The 11,566-nt window shown below is 43.2% G+C and overlaps 1 protein-coding gene across 1 annotated transcript in view; it reads left to right on the top strand.

The window, feature by feature from the left end:
- Window positions 1–467: 467 nt before the first annotated feature.
- Window positions 468–11,566, top strand: part of INO80 (INO80 complex ATPase subunit) — a 129,681-nt gene continuing 118,582 nt past the window's right edge. The window contains exon 1 of the mRNA XM_082848589.1: window positions 468–1,000. The gene's annotated coding sequence lies outside the window, so the exon portion shown is untranslated. The remainder of the gene's footprint in view (window positions 1,001–11,566) is intronic.

Genomic DNA, 11,566 nt, shown 5'->3' with positions numbered 1-11,566 from the left:
AGGTCTGTGTGTTCCCAAGTACTTGAATCCTAAAGCCTTCACCTTGGCGCCTTGCACAAATATGCCACAGCATCGCAGTCTTGGTCGCTGAGCCTAAAGTGGAGCCCCAAACTACTGTTACGAGAGGTTCCACGGAGCATGCACTTCCCCACAGTATACAACCCCACCCAAAGGGGCCAAAAACAGGATAAAATATCACACCCGAGCCTATACTTTCCCTCAGGTGAACTCAGCAGTGTTTGGTAGCCCCTAACAAACTAATCACAAGCACCCCCCCAAGCTCCTGCCTGAGGGAACGAATATTCCCAGGATCCCGGGCCGTTTCGACTGACGTTACTTCCGGGAAAAGTAACCTTTCTTTGGCGGTTGCAGACCTGGAGAGGTCTCGCGACATTTGCTCCCGCGAGATCTGCTTGCTCACTCTAGCGATGACATCCTCCTCCTCCTCCCCGCCGCCTTTCGGCAATCTTCGGCAGTCCCAGCCCCGACCAATCTGCACTCAGATGGCATGGATCAGGATCTCCCCCCGAACCCCGGTCCGCGCGGGGCGTCAGGCTGTAGCGGCGGGGTGCGAGCTGCACGAGGCCGACCGCAGCTGCACTGCGGACGGCCACGGGCTGGCGACGAGCAGTGAGCGTGGGCGGGGCAGCGGTAAGCCCGCTGAGTAGCGGCTCGATTGTTCTGGCCTGGCTATGGCGCCTCTCCTCCCCCCCGCCATGGCTCCCCGTGTCCCTGCTCCGCTCCTCTCAGTGAGTGAAAGTGGCCGCCGCCGCCGCCGGCCCAGCGCCCGCAGCCGCCTCAGCGCCGCCGCCATCTTGGGGTCCCAGGAGCCGCCGAGGGAGCGAGCTAGGAGCGTCCACGCCCAACGCAGTCACCGTCCCACGGCCTCAGAGAGCGAACCGCAGCTCCATCGTCGGCGGGGCGACCCCCCCCTCCGGACCCCGCCCGCACCCCGCCCCCCCTCCGCCGCCGCCGCGGCGGCGGGGCCCGGCGGCCCGAGGTGAGGCGACTAGACGTGGGCGGGCAAACGGAGGGGGGGGGTTGTGTAGGCCCCGTTGCGCCCCTCTCTGTGGGCGACGACTGGGCCGCGTCTTAAAGGGGCCGTCGCCCCCGGCCCTTGGATTTGTTGGGGTTAGTAGGGAGGATGGGTGTGGACACTCCCCGAAGGCTTGGGACCTCAGGGACCTGGGCCTCGTCCTTCCCCTCTCCTACCTCTGGAGACCCAGGGTCACGCGGTGACCTCAGACAGCTGAGGAAGCCCGTGGGGCGCCCACACGTGGGGAGTGTGTTAGACCAGGTGCACGTGGGACCCGGTGGGGCGGTGTCGGGCTAACACGTGTGTGGGTTTGGGGTGGGGAGGGGCAGGGCGGGGGCTGGTTGGGCTCGAGTGGGAACCTGGTGAGGGTTGCTGTGTCTGTCCTTTTAAACAAATGAGCCAGAGGGCTTGATAGTGTGTCAGTTTATGGTGAGCAAGTTGGGATCTGGGTGAATGGTGCATGCTGCTCGTTGGTGTTGGGTGGGGGCAGCCTAACACGTGCACAGACTTAGGAGTGTGTAGGTGTCACCCCTTCTAGTGTTTTTGGCTTTTGTAGGGCGTCTAGGCAAATGTCATCCAGTTTGACGTTCCTTCTTGAGCTTGCTGTTGAAAACTACTTCCGTAAGTGGAAGCCCCCTACAGTTTAGGAGTGGGAGATTCTAAGAAGGCACTCACTATTTTAGTTTAACGGCCAACTGTGCCGAATTCTTTGATTCGAACACTGTCTAGTTTTATGTTCGTGTACTTGTTGGTAGAATGGGAGAAAAAATAGGAGGTTGACTTTGCTAACATCACAGGTAACCAACTTACTTTTCTAGTCGATGACTTTCATAATTTCCTTTCCCAAGGAAATTTTCACTGTGGTTTACAAGTGGTGGCTTTTTGTTATTTATCTTTAAAGTAACACCTTTATTGAAGTATAATTCACATACCGAAAAGCTCAGCCTTTTAAAGTGTACAGTTCCATGATTTTTAGTATACTGATAGATTTGTACGGCTGTCACTGCTCTGTAACATCACTCCAAAAAGGAGGCCCCCTTAGCAGTTACTCCCCACTTCCCTTCCCCCAGCCCCTAGCAACCACTAGTCTCTTTTCTGTCTTTGTAGATTTGCCTATTCTGGATCTTTCGTATAAACAGAATCATACAATATGTGTCCCTTTGTGGCTGTCTTCTTTCACTTAACCATGTGTTCAAGGCTCATCCATGCTGTAGCATGTATCAGCACTTCGTTCCTTTTTATTGCCAAATAGTATTCCAACTCTGGTTGTGTTTTATGCTTGAAATTCTCAAGCTCTTCCTATAAAACATTAAGTTGAGATTATTATATATGGTAAACATTGCATACTTACCAGATTCTAAAATGAATTTGTACTTTTAAGGATTAAATTCCATTATTTTAGTTTACTATGTTCTTTTCCTCTACATTTTGTTTCAGAAGAATCAGAATCAATTTTTAAAGGTCTGTGTTTTTTAATAGGAAATAACTAACTGTAAAGAGCACAAATATTAGAAAGTTTATGACTAATAAAAACGTTTTGAGTACATCAAGGTGGAAATGTGATTAAGTCTCAGCAACAGAGCATAAACTATGGTGTTACAGCTTCACTTAGTGAAAGTTTGTCATAGTACTACCAAGGGAAGGTATCATAACAGCCTTTGACTGCTGTTAACTTGTGTAGACATAGGACTAGGGAAGTACTAATAGACGTCTTTTCTGCCCACAATGTTAAAACTGGCTTGGAGATTTAACATGTCAACATAAAAGTTCACAAAAAATACAGATGCTGGGATGCAGTGAATTTTAGAGTGGACAGAATGGGATAAGGTTAATAGGAACCTTTGTGAAGGAAAATAAGTGAAGTTGATGACAAGTTTTTTTTGTTTGTTTGCGATACGCGGGCCTCTCACTGTTGTGGCCTCTCCCGTTGCGGAGCAACAGGCTCCGGACGCGCAGGCTCAGCGGCCATGGCTCACGGGCGCAGCCGCTCCGCGGCATGTGGGATCTTCCCGGACTGGGGCACGAACCCGTGTCCCCTGCATCGGCAGGCGGACTCTCAACCACTGTGCCACTAGGGAAGCCCGATGACAAGTTTTAAAGTTGCATCTTAAGCATAAGGATTTTGATACGATAGGCTGTAGCTTGCAGAAGATAAGAGCTTATTTGTTAATACTTACTAAACACCTTAAATGGGCACTGATCCTAATCATGAGGGCCTTTGTTCTACCTAATACCATCACCTTGGAGGTTAGGATTTCAATACATCAGTTGGGGAGGTGGGGGGGACACAAACATTTGGACCATAGCTGTACATTAAGTCAAATTCATTTGTACAAGCCCTGGATTCACTTGCTAATCGTAATACAGTAGGTTTGCTTAGGGTTGAAAAGTTGGTCACAAAGAAGTTTAATGTCTCGGTTTAATAAGTACATAAGAGATTTCCATGTGTGTTAGGTTAGAAGTAGGAGATCAGTAATAGCAAATGTAATTGACAAATTAGATACGAAAAAATCACTGGGTCTAAATGCTATCCTTTTTGCTGCGCCGTGCAGCTTGTGGGATTTTAGTTCCCTAACCAGGGATTGAACCTGCACCCTTGGCAGGCAAAGCGCAGAGTCCTAACCACTGGAGCACCAGGGAATTCCCCATATTTTATTTATTTATTTGTTTATTTTGCGGTACGCGGGCCTCTCCCGTTGCGGAGCACAGGCTCCGGACGCGCAGGCTCAGCGGCCATGGCTCACGGGCCCAGCCGCTCCGCGGCATGTGGGATCTTCCCAGACCGGGGCACAAACCCGTGTCCCCTGCATTGGCAGGCGGACTCTCAACCACTGCACCACCAGGGAAGCCCAGGAATTCCCCATATTTTTAACAAACTAGAGGACAATGAGTAAACTGTGTGACATGCCTTTGTAAACCTTCGTTACCAAGGATTGACAGATTGTGTGATGGTCTCTGGAGTAGCATTCTTACATTATTTATGTGCCCTAAACTCCTTTGTAGTCTCAAGAAACCTGTGAACCCCTTTTCATAAAAAGAATATGACTTTTTAACTGTGTGAAATGTAGTTCACCTTAAAAAAAATTTATGATGTAAGAAATTTGCTTTTTATTACTAAATAACAACTAGTGATAGTCCTGCTAATACTACATTCAGAATTGAAGGAATGTTAGTTTCAATTATAGGTTAGTGAAAATAAGGATGTAAGTTTTTTTCCATCCAAATTCTTGGACCCCAGTTTAAAGAGCCTTTGCCCTGGCGAGTCCCGGACACATAGCTAAGTCATTTCATATGCAGCAAACCAGGGGTTTCCGTAAGAAGTAGTAGGATTATTGGCTTAAAGACTTGAGTTAGAGTCCCACTTAGCACTGGGTAAGTCAATGAACTTTTTTTTTTAAACAAATTTATTTATTTTATTTATTTATTTTTGGCTGCGTTGGGTCTTTGTTGCTGCAAGCCAGCTTTCTCTAGTTGTGGTGAACAGGGGCTTCTTTTGTTGCAGAGCACGGGCTCTAGGCACGTGGGCTTCAGTAGTTGCAGCACATGGGCTCTAGAGTGCAGGCTCAGTAGTTGTGGCGCACGGGCTTAGCTGCTCCGTGGCATGTGGGATCTTCCCGGACCAGGGATTGAACCTGTGTCCCCTGCATTGGCAGGCGGATTCTTAACCACTGCGCCACCAGGGAAGCCCTCAGTGAACTTTTTTGAGTTTCACTTCTCCTTATGTGTAAAATGGGTACGATAATTTTCACTTCTGAGATTAAATGACATCAACTATAAGACAGCATATTGAGGAATGTTAGTTTATTTTCATCTTTGAAGAACATATCAAAAACTTTGACATACGTTTAGTTTTGATTTGGAAGAGGGGAGACTTACAGTAGGAAAGAACAACATGTATGTCATATAGGGTTTTCTCAGAGTATTCATGTATAGTGTTCAAGTTTTTGTAATGATACTAAAATTATTCATATTTCTTGTAAATATGAACAAGTAAGCTGCCTCTGGTTTTGCATGTGACAGCTACCTTTTCTGGGCAAGAAGTTAGTAGCTGGGTAGGATAAACTGTGGGTAAATCTTTCATTCCTTGTGCATAAACAGAAAAATGGCTAGTGAACATCAATGTGGTAAAAAGCATACTAGGCCAAGTGGTCAGTTTATCGCTGAGATTGTTGCCTGAATATTACCAGAAAGTCCATCAAAATGTTAGTCACTCCTGAGAGAGGTATGAAAAATAACATTTAGAAATGGACTGTGTTATCTTGGTAGGAAACCACGGTACATCCACTCTTAGACTATTAAATTATTGCACCTCAATGAAGAACAAATTAAGCAGGGGGGGAGGTTTCCAGTATAAATGATGAAGGCAACGGTGATGCTTTCATATGAAGATAAAGAAATTTGACTCCGCAGTGGAGTGATGAAGACTGAGATGGACTATGATTAAATTGTATTAAATTAGGAAAAACATGAAGAATAATCTGAAAATTAGCTTGAAAGATGAATATTGTTTGACAGGTGTGTAATGAGTGGTTTGTTTATGAAACTTAATAGCACAGAGAGTGGTTAGAGCTCAAGAACAGACCAGACCCAATTTAAAGGTTGCACAGCCAGAGACTTTTTTCCAGCCCTAGTTCATTTCAGGTCAACAAACCATTTAATGATACTTGAACCTAATGGTTTATGAAACTCCTTATTCTCTTCATTCACTCAATAAATATTTATTGAACACATAGTGAATGCTCTTTGATCTCCCAACAGTGATTTGTTGAGCATCTACCACACTCAAGGGACTCTGGTAGACTCTGTGAGGGGTGTACAAATGAGTTAAACCAGTTGTATGTATATGTATGGAGAGTACAGAGTTGCTCTGCAAAGAGAAACAGAATTATGCAAACTCTAAGTGCCATAGAGAAATATAAACCTAAATGTTTCTCTTGAAGTGCTGATATAAATTACACTAGTACTTAGTTTTCTTTTTTTAAATATATTGAGATATTCTTTTCATTTGTTTAAAGGCCCTAATCTGCCTTGTTAACAGAAGCATTGTAATCCAGTGGCCTTTTAGTGTAGCCAGACCCCTTCTAGGTTCTAGAGCCAGATGACCCGGGTTTTAGCTCTTCCTCTTATTAATTGTGTGGCCTCTGGAGAGCTGTTTAAGCCTCAGTTTATTCATCTGTTAATTTAAGGTAATAGTAATACCTACTTCATAGAGGCCTGAAAATGGTTAGAATGGTACCTGGCACAGTGCTCTCAACAAGTGTTAGCTATAATTATAAGTACTATTTTGTTTTGACAGTTTGATCTAGAGTTTTAGTTTGTAAAGTATTGAAATCAGAACCTTTTTATTATGAGTAGAAAATAAATCTTTTTTTAGATAATGCAGGTAAAAATACATCAATAAACTTATTATAATGCATTAACCTTTGTGTTTATGTAATAGATAGAAATGTCTCTCTATTTAAGATTATAACTGAAAGAGGTGATGGTTTACAACATTAAACTTTTTAGTTCAGGGTTTAAATATTTCTGTCCAGGTTGTCATTCTAATGTTAGTAATAGTTTGCCTTTTTCAGAATCATTCTTAGAATATACTAGTAAACCAGACTCTGCAGCAGGGCTTGCGAAAAGTTTTCTATAAAGGGTCAAATAATAAATCTTAGGCTTTGCTGGTCATGCCTTCTCTGTTGCAGCTACTCAACTCTGCCATTGTATTGCAAAAGCAGCCATAGTCAATATGTAAATGAATGAGTGTGGCTGTGTTCCAATAAAACTCTATGGGTACTGAAATTTTAATTTCATATAATTTTCATATGTCCTGAAATATGTTTTCTTTCCAATTATTTCTTAGCTGTCAGGATTTATAAAAATGGGCAACAGGCTGAATTTGACATGCCGGCCATACTCTGCCAACTCTTTTTTTTTTTTTTTTGTGGTACGAAGGCCTCTCACTGTTGTCGCCTCTCTCATTGCGGAGCACAGGCTCCGGACGCGCAGGCTCAGGGACCATGGCTCAGGGGCCCAGCCGCTCCGTGGTATGTGGGATCTTCCCAGGCCGGGGCACGAACCGGTGTCCCCTGCATCGGCAGGCGAACTCTCAACTACTGCGCCACCAGGGAAGCCCACTCTGCCAACTCTTGCTCTACAGTCTTGGCTCTGCAACTCCCTGACTCGGTGATCTTGTGCTAGTTAATATTATTAAGCCTTTAATTCCATCTTTTAAATAGGGATAATACATAATAGTGTTTACTTTATATATAGAGTTGTTGGAATAAATGAGATAATCCATGTGAAGTGCTTAGCACCATCCCTGACACAAAGTAAGTGTTTAATAAATGCTATAAATTATTACTATCTAGTTGAATCTCCCTCATTTTACAGTGAGGCTCTTGGGACTCTGAAAGGATAACTGTTAGTCCTAAAGTCTGTTTGTGGCTTGTTAATAGCATTAAACTTATAGCTCTTGAGCTTCTCTTTCTACCCAACCATGCTGCTTCCATAGAGGATTGTAATACCATTTAATTAAATTAAAATGCTGCTTGATAAAACTATTCTATTGGATATAGTAGTGGTGGATGGATGACATTATGCATTTGCCAAACTCATAGGGCTTTATAGCACAAAGAGTCAAGTTTAATGTGTCCAAATTAAGTGAAAATCATTTAGGAGGTTGAAGGATTCCAGGAAGGAATGCAGATTGTGACAAGAGAATCTAATGGTATTACAAATGTATGAAACAACCTTACTAAAATGGGGAGGAAGGGAGTCCTGACCTGAGTAACATTGGAAATGAGTGGAATCTAAGACAAGGGACTGCACATGAGCACTGCAGTCTAATTCATAAAATTGTGTTCTATGGGATTGCCACTTAATTCTGATACTGAAATACATATATACCACAATTGAACAATTAAGTAAATGGATGGCTGGAGACAGGCTTCTCACTGTTAGAGTGAGAATTTACAGATAAGCAAGGGGAGGAGGCTACAGTGTTCCTTGTGGTGATGGATTAGAGTTGGAGACATCAGTATGAAACCGACACAGATGGTTGTGTATTGAAACATTTATAGACATGTACATACATGGGTTTATATACACACAGGTGTATTTCTGTACTCTGTCAGCTGGGAAGGTTAAAAGAAATCCAGGAGCATACCTATACCCAAATCTTGTTTTCTAATACCATTATCCAATAGAAGGAGCTAGAGCTCCTTGGAGAAATAGCTAATTGTAGGTTTGGGACAGGAAATATACAAGATGAGCCCGGAGCATCTTGTGCCAGAAGGTAAGGAAGTGCTCCAGCTACTACCACTACCACCACAACTCCACATTGAAGAGGATATGTCAGAGGAGCACAGGGGCCAACTGAAAGAGCTCCCAGTGGCCCAAACTGGAACGATTTGAGCAGCAAAATGAACAAAGCATCATTGAATTATAACCCATAAAATAAAATCGATATTTATGAATCTGTGTTGGTCTAAATAAATGATTGAATAAATGAATATACTGCTTGGAATATACTTCATTAGCATGGCTTTTTATGCCCTGGGAGCCTCTGGCTTGTGGGAGGTCCTTCAGATTAAATATTGGAGTAGTTAAGTATGTGGGACTTTGGAGTCAGACTTCTTGGATTCCGATCCTGGCTCTGTCACTTTTGGCTGTGTGACCTTTGGGGGGACCTTAAGCTTAACTTTTTTGTCTGTAAAATAGGGCTTATAATAGTATCTATGTCATAAAAGGATAAAATATGTGAACGTATATATGAAGTGTATATGCAAATAAAATATTCTGGCATGTGGCTCGCCATAGAAAGTGTGTACATAGTCTCCTTATTACAGTTGCATTTGATACAACAAAATCAAAAATTTGGATTCCCAGTTGGAATACTTTGTGATAAAGTCCCCCCACCCCCAGGCTTCTTGAATAGTGGAAAAAGTGTTTATTGAATGCCTAGTTTGATGTAAACATACCTGCCTTGTTCAAATTAACTGTGTATATTATATAGTGAAGACAATGAGAGTAATTATATATGGTGTTAATAAAATCATCACATGTCTAAGTGACCGAAATATCTGACAATTGAAAAGCAAGATCTGTTTAGTGTATAATTCAACTCATGCTTATTTACAGATGCTTCATCCCCAGGATGAATTACCTGAACCTTGATTTCTCAGACTTCCTATGGAGAACACAGTTTTAGACAACTTCTCTGTTACCACCCACACTAGTTAGTGTCTTCACTGCAAAAATGAAAACTGACTTTTAGTATAGGAAAACTAAATAGAAAAGTGAATTTTGTAATATTGGCTGTTTATGAATGTCTCTTAGTTTTTATTCTCAATAATAAACTCTGACCATCACTTTTGTAATAGTGGACAGTTAACTATATGGAACTGATAACTAAATGAGCGCAGCTCTTTGTGTGAATCTGTATTTTCACAAATATCTATCAAATAAGCTAATGTTAACTTCACTGAGGAATGAACTGATTTGCTCAAGATTTTTGGGCTGTGGATTCAGTCCTTTAGTTTCTCTTTTACAGGAGCATTTTTCTCAGCTATCTCATTCCCTGAAAAAGGTAAGTGTTTTCATGCGTTTAGCTGTACAAGTTGTTGAAGTCACTGATTCTTCAGTAGGAGGGATCTTTAGCAGTGTTTTCAAATTTTTAATTTGATAAATTGTTATTAATTCAGATTGGGTGCTATTCACCAGAAGAGTTATGAAATATACTAGGGACCTCTAACATAGCCTAACTTAAAACAAGTTTTAAAAAAAAAATTATCATGTGAAAGGTCCACTGGCTACCTCAGGAAACATTTCCTCCCTTTTATATATATATATATTTTTTTTTTTTTGGCGGTACGCGGGCCTCTCAGTTGTGGCCTCTCCCATTGCGGAGCACAGGCTCCAGACGTGCAGGCTCAGCGGCTATGGCTCATGGGCCCAGCTGCTCCACAGCATGTGGGATCTTCCCAGACCAGGGCACGAACCCGTGTCCCCTGCATCAGCAGGTGGACTCTCAACCACTGCGCCACCAGGGAAGCCCTCTTTTATATTTTTTGATTTAATAATATTTACACCCTAGATGCTTAATTAATGGAGATTAAACTTGATGTTGTGTCTGTGGTGTATACTACAGAACTCCCTGGAGGCAGTTGTGCTAGTAAGCTATTTCTTTTATTATTCTGATAAAAAGTAATTTGTTCTCCATCTTGGTGAAGATACTCTTCTAGGAAGTTGAAATTGTTCTTACCTAGAAGAAAGCAAATGCATTGTAATTGATTTTTTGTTGTTGTCATCCTTGGAAACATATTTCATTTGGTATGTATTCTGATTTCAGTGAGGAAAGAAAAGTAGGGAAGGGAAAATGTGGATAAGCACTTTTTTCTTTCTCACAATGTACCTATGAGGTAAGCCAAAATATCTTCTCTTTGCCATTTTAGAACTCACTGAAAGGGCCATCCTTTTTTAGCCAGGAGTTCTTCATTCCATTTAAAATGCAGGTGTAGGGACTTCCCTGGCAGTCCAGTGGTTAGGACTCTGTTTCACTGCCGTGGCCGAGTTCAGTCCCTGGTTGGGAAACTCAGATCCTGCAAGCTGTGCAGTGTGGCCAAAAAAAAAAAAAAAAAAAAAAATGCAGATGTAATTTTTGTCTCTGAAAACTTTGTGCTTGGGCTTCCTTGGTGGCACAGTGGTTAAGAATCCGCCTGCCAATGCAGGGGACGCGGGTTTGAGCCCTGGTCCAGGAAGATCTCACATGCTGCGGAGCAACTAAGCCCCGTGCCCCACAACTACTGAGCCTGCGCTCTAGAGCCCGCGTGCCACAACTAGTGAAGCCTGCGTGCCTAGAGCCCGTGCTCCGCAACAAGAGAAGCCACCGCAATGAGAAGCCCGCGCACCTCAACAAAGAGTAGCCCCCACTCACTGCAACTAGAGAAACTACTCACACAGCAGTGAAGACCCAACATGGCCAAATATAAATAAATAAAATAAATAAATTTTAAAGGAAGAAAAAAACTTTGTGCTTTGGGGAACTCTGGGCTTATTAAATTGTTCCTGTGCTCTTACAGTAAGGAACCGTTCCTTTGGTTGAGGAGGTGGTTTCTGGCCTCCAAGTTGAGGGCTCTATCAGCCTATGCTCTTTGAAGGCAAGGTTTTCCCTCCTGCTGTTTAGTTCAGTTCTTGTACATAGTAGCTTCTTTAGCTTTGTATTTCCATAAAAATTTTATTTTATTTTAATTTTATTTTATTTTTGGCTGCGTTGGGTCTTCGTTGCTGTGCACAGGCTTTCTCTAGTTGCGGTGAGTGGGGGCTACTCTTCGTTGCAGTGCGTGGGCTTCTCATTGCGGTGGTTTCTCTTGTTGCGGAGCACAGGCTTGGGCTCAGTAGTTGTGGCTTGCGGACTCTAGAGCGCAGGCTCAGTAGTTGTGGTGCACAGGCTTAGTTGCTGCGCGGCATGTTGGATCTTCCCGGACCAGGGCTCGAACCCGTGTCCCCTGCGTTGGCAGGTGGATTCTTAACCACTGCGCCACC

This window comes from Leucopleurus acutus (assembly GCF_964270905.1).
Source record: "Leucopleurus acutus genome assembly, chromosome: 1".
In the NCBI taxonomy this organism is placed as follows: domain Eukaryota; kingdom Metazoa; phylum Chordata; class Mammalia; order Artiodactyla; family Delphinidae; genus Leucopleurus; species Leucopleurus acutus.
Note: the sequence above shows the minus strand (reverse complement) of the source record. Positions and strands in the feature narration are given on the sequence as shown.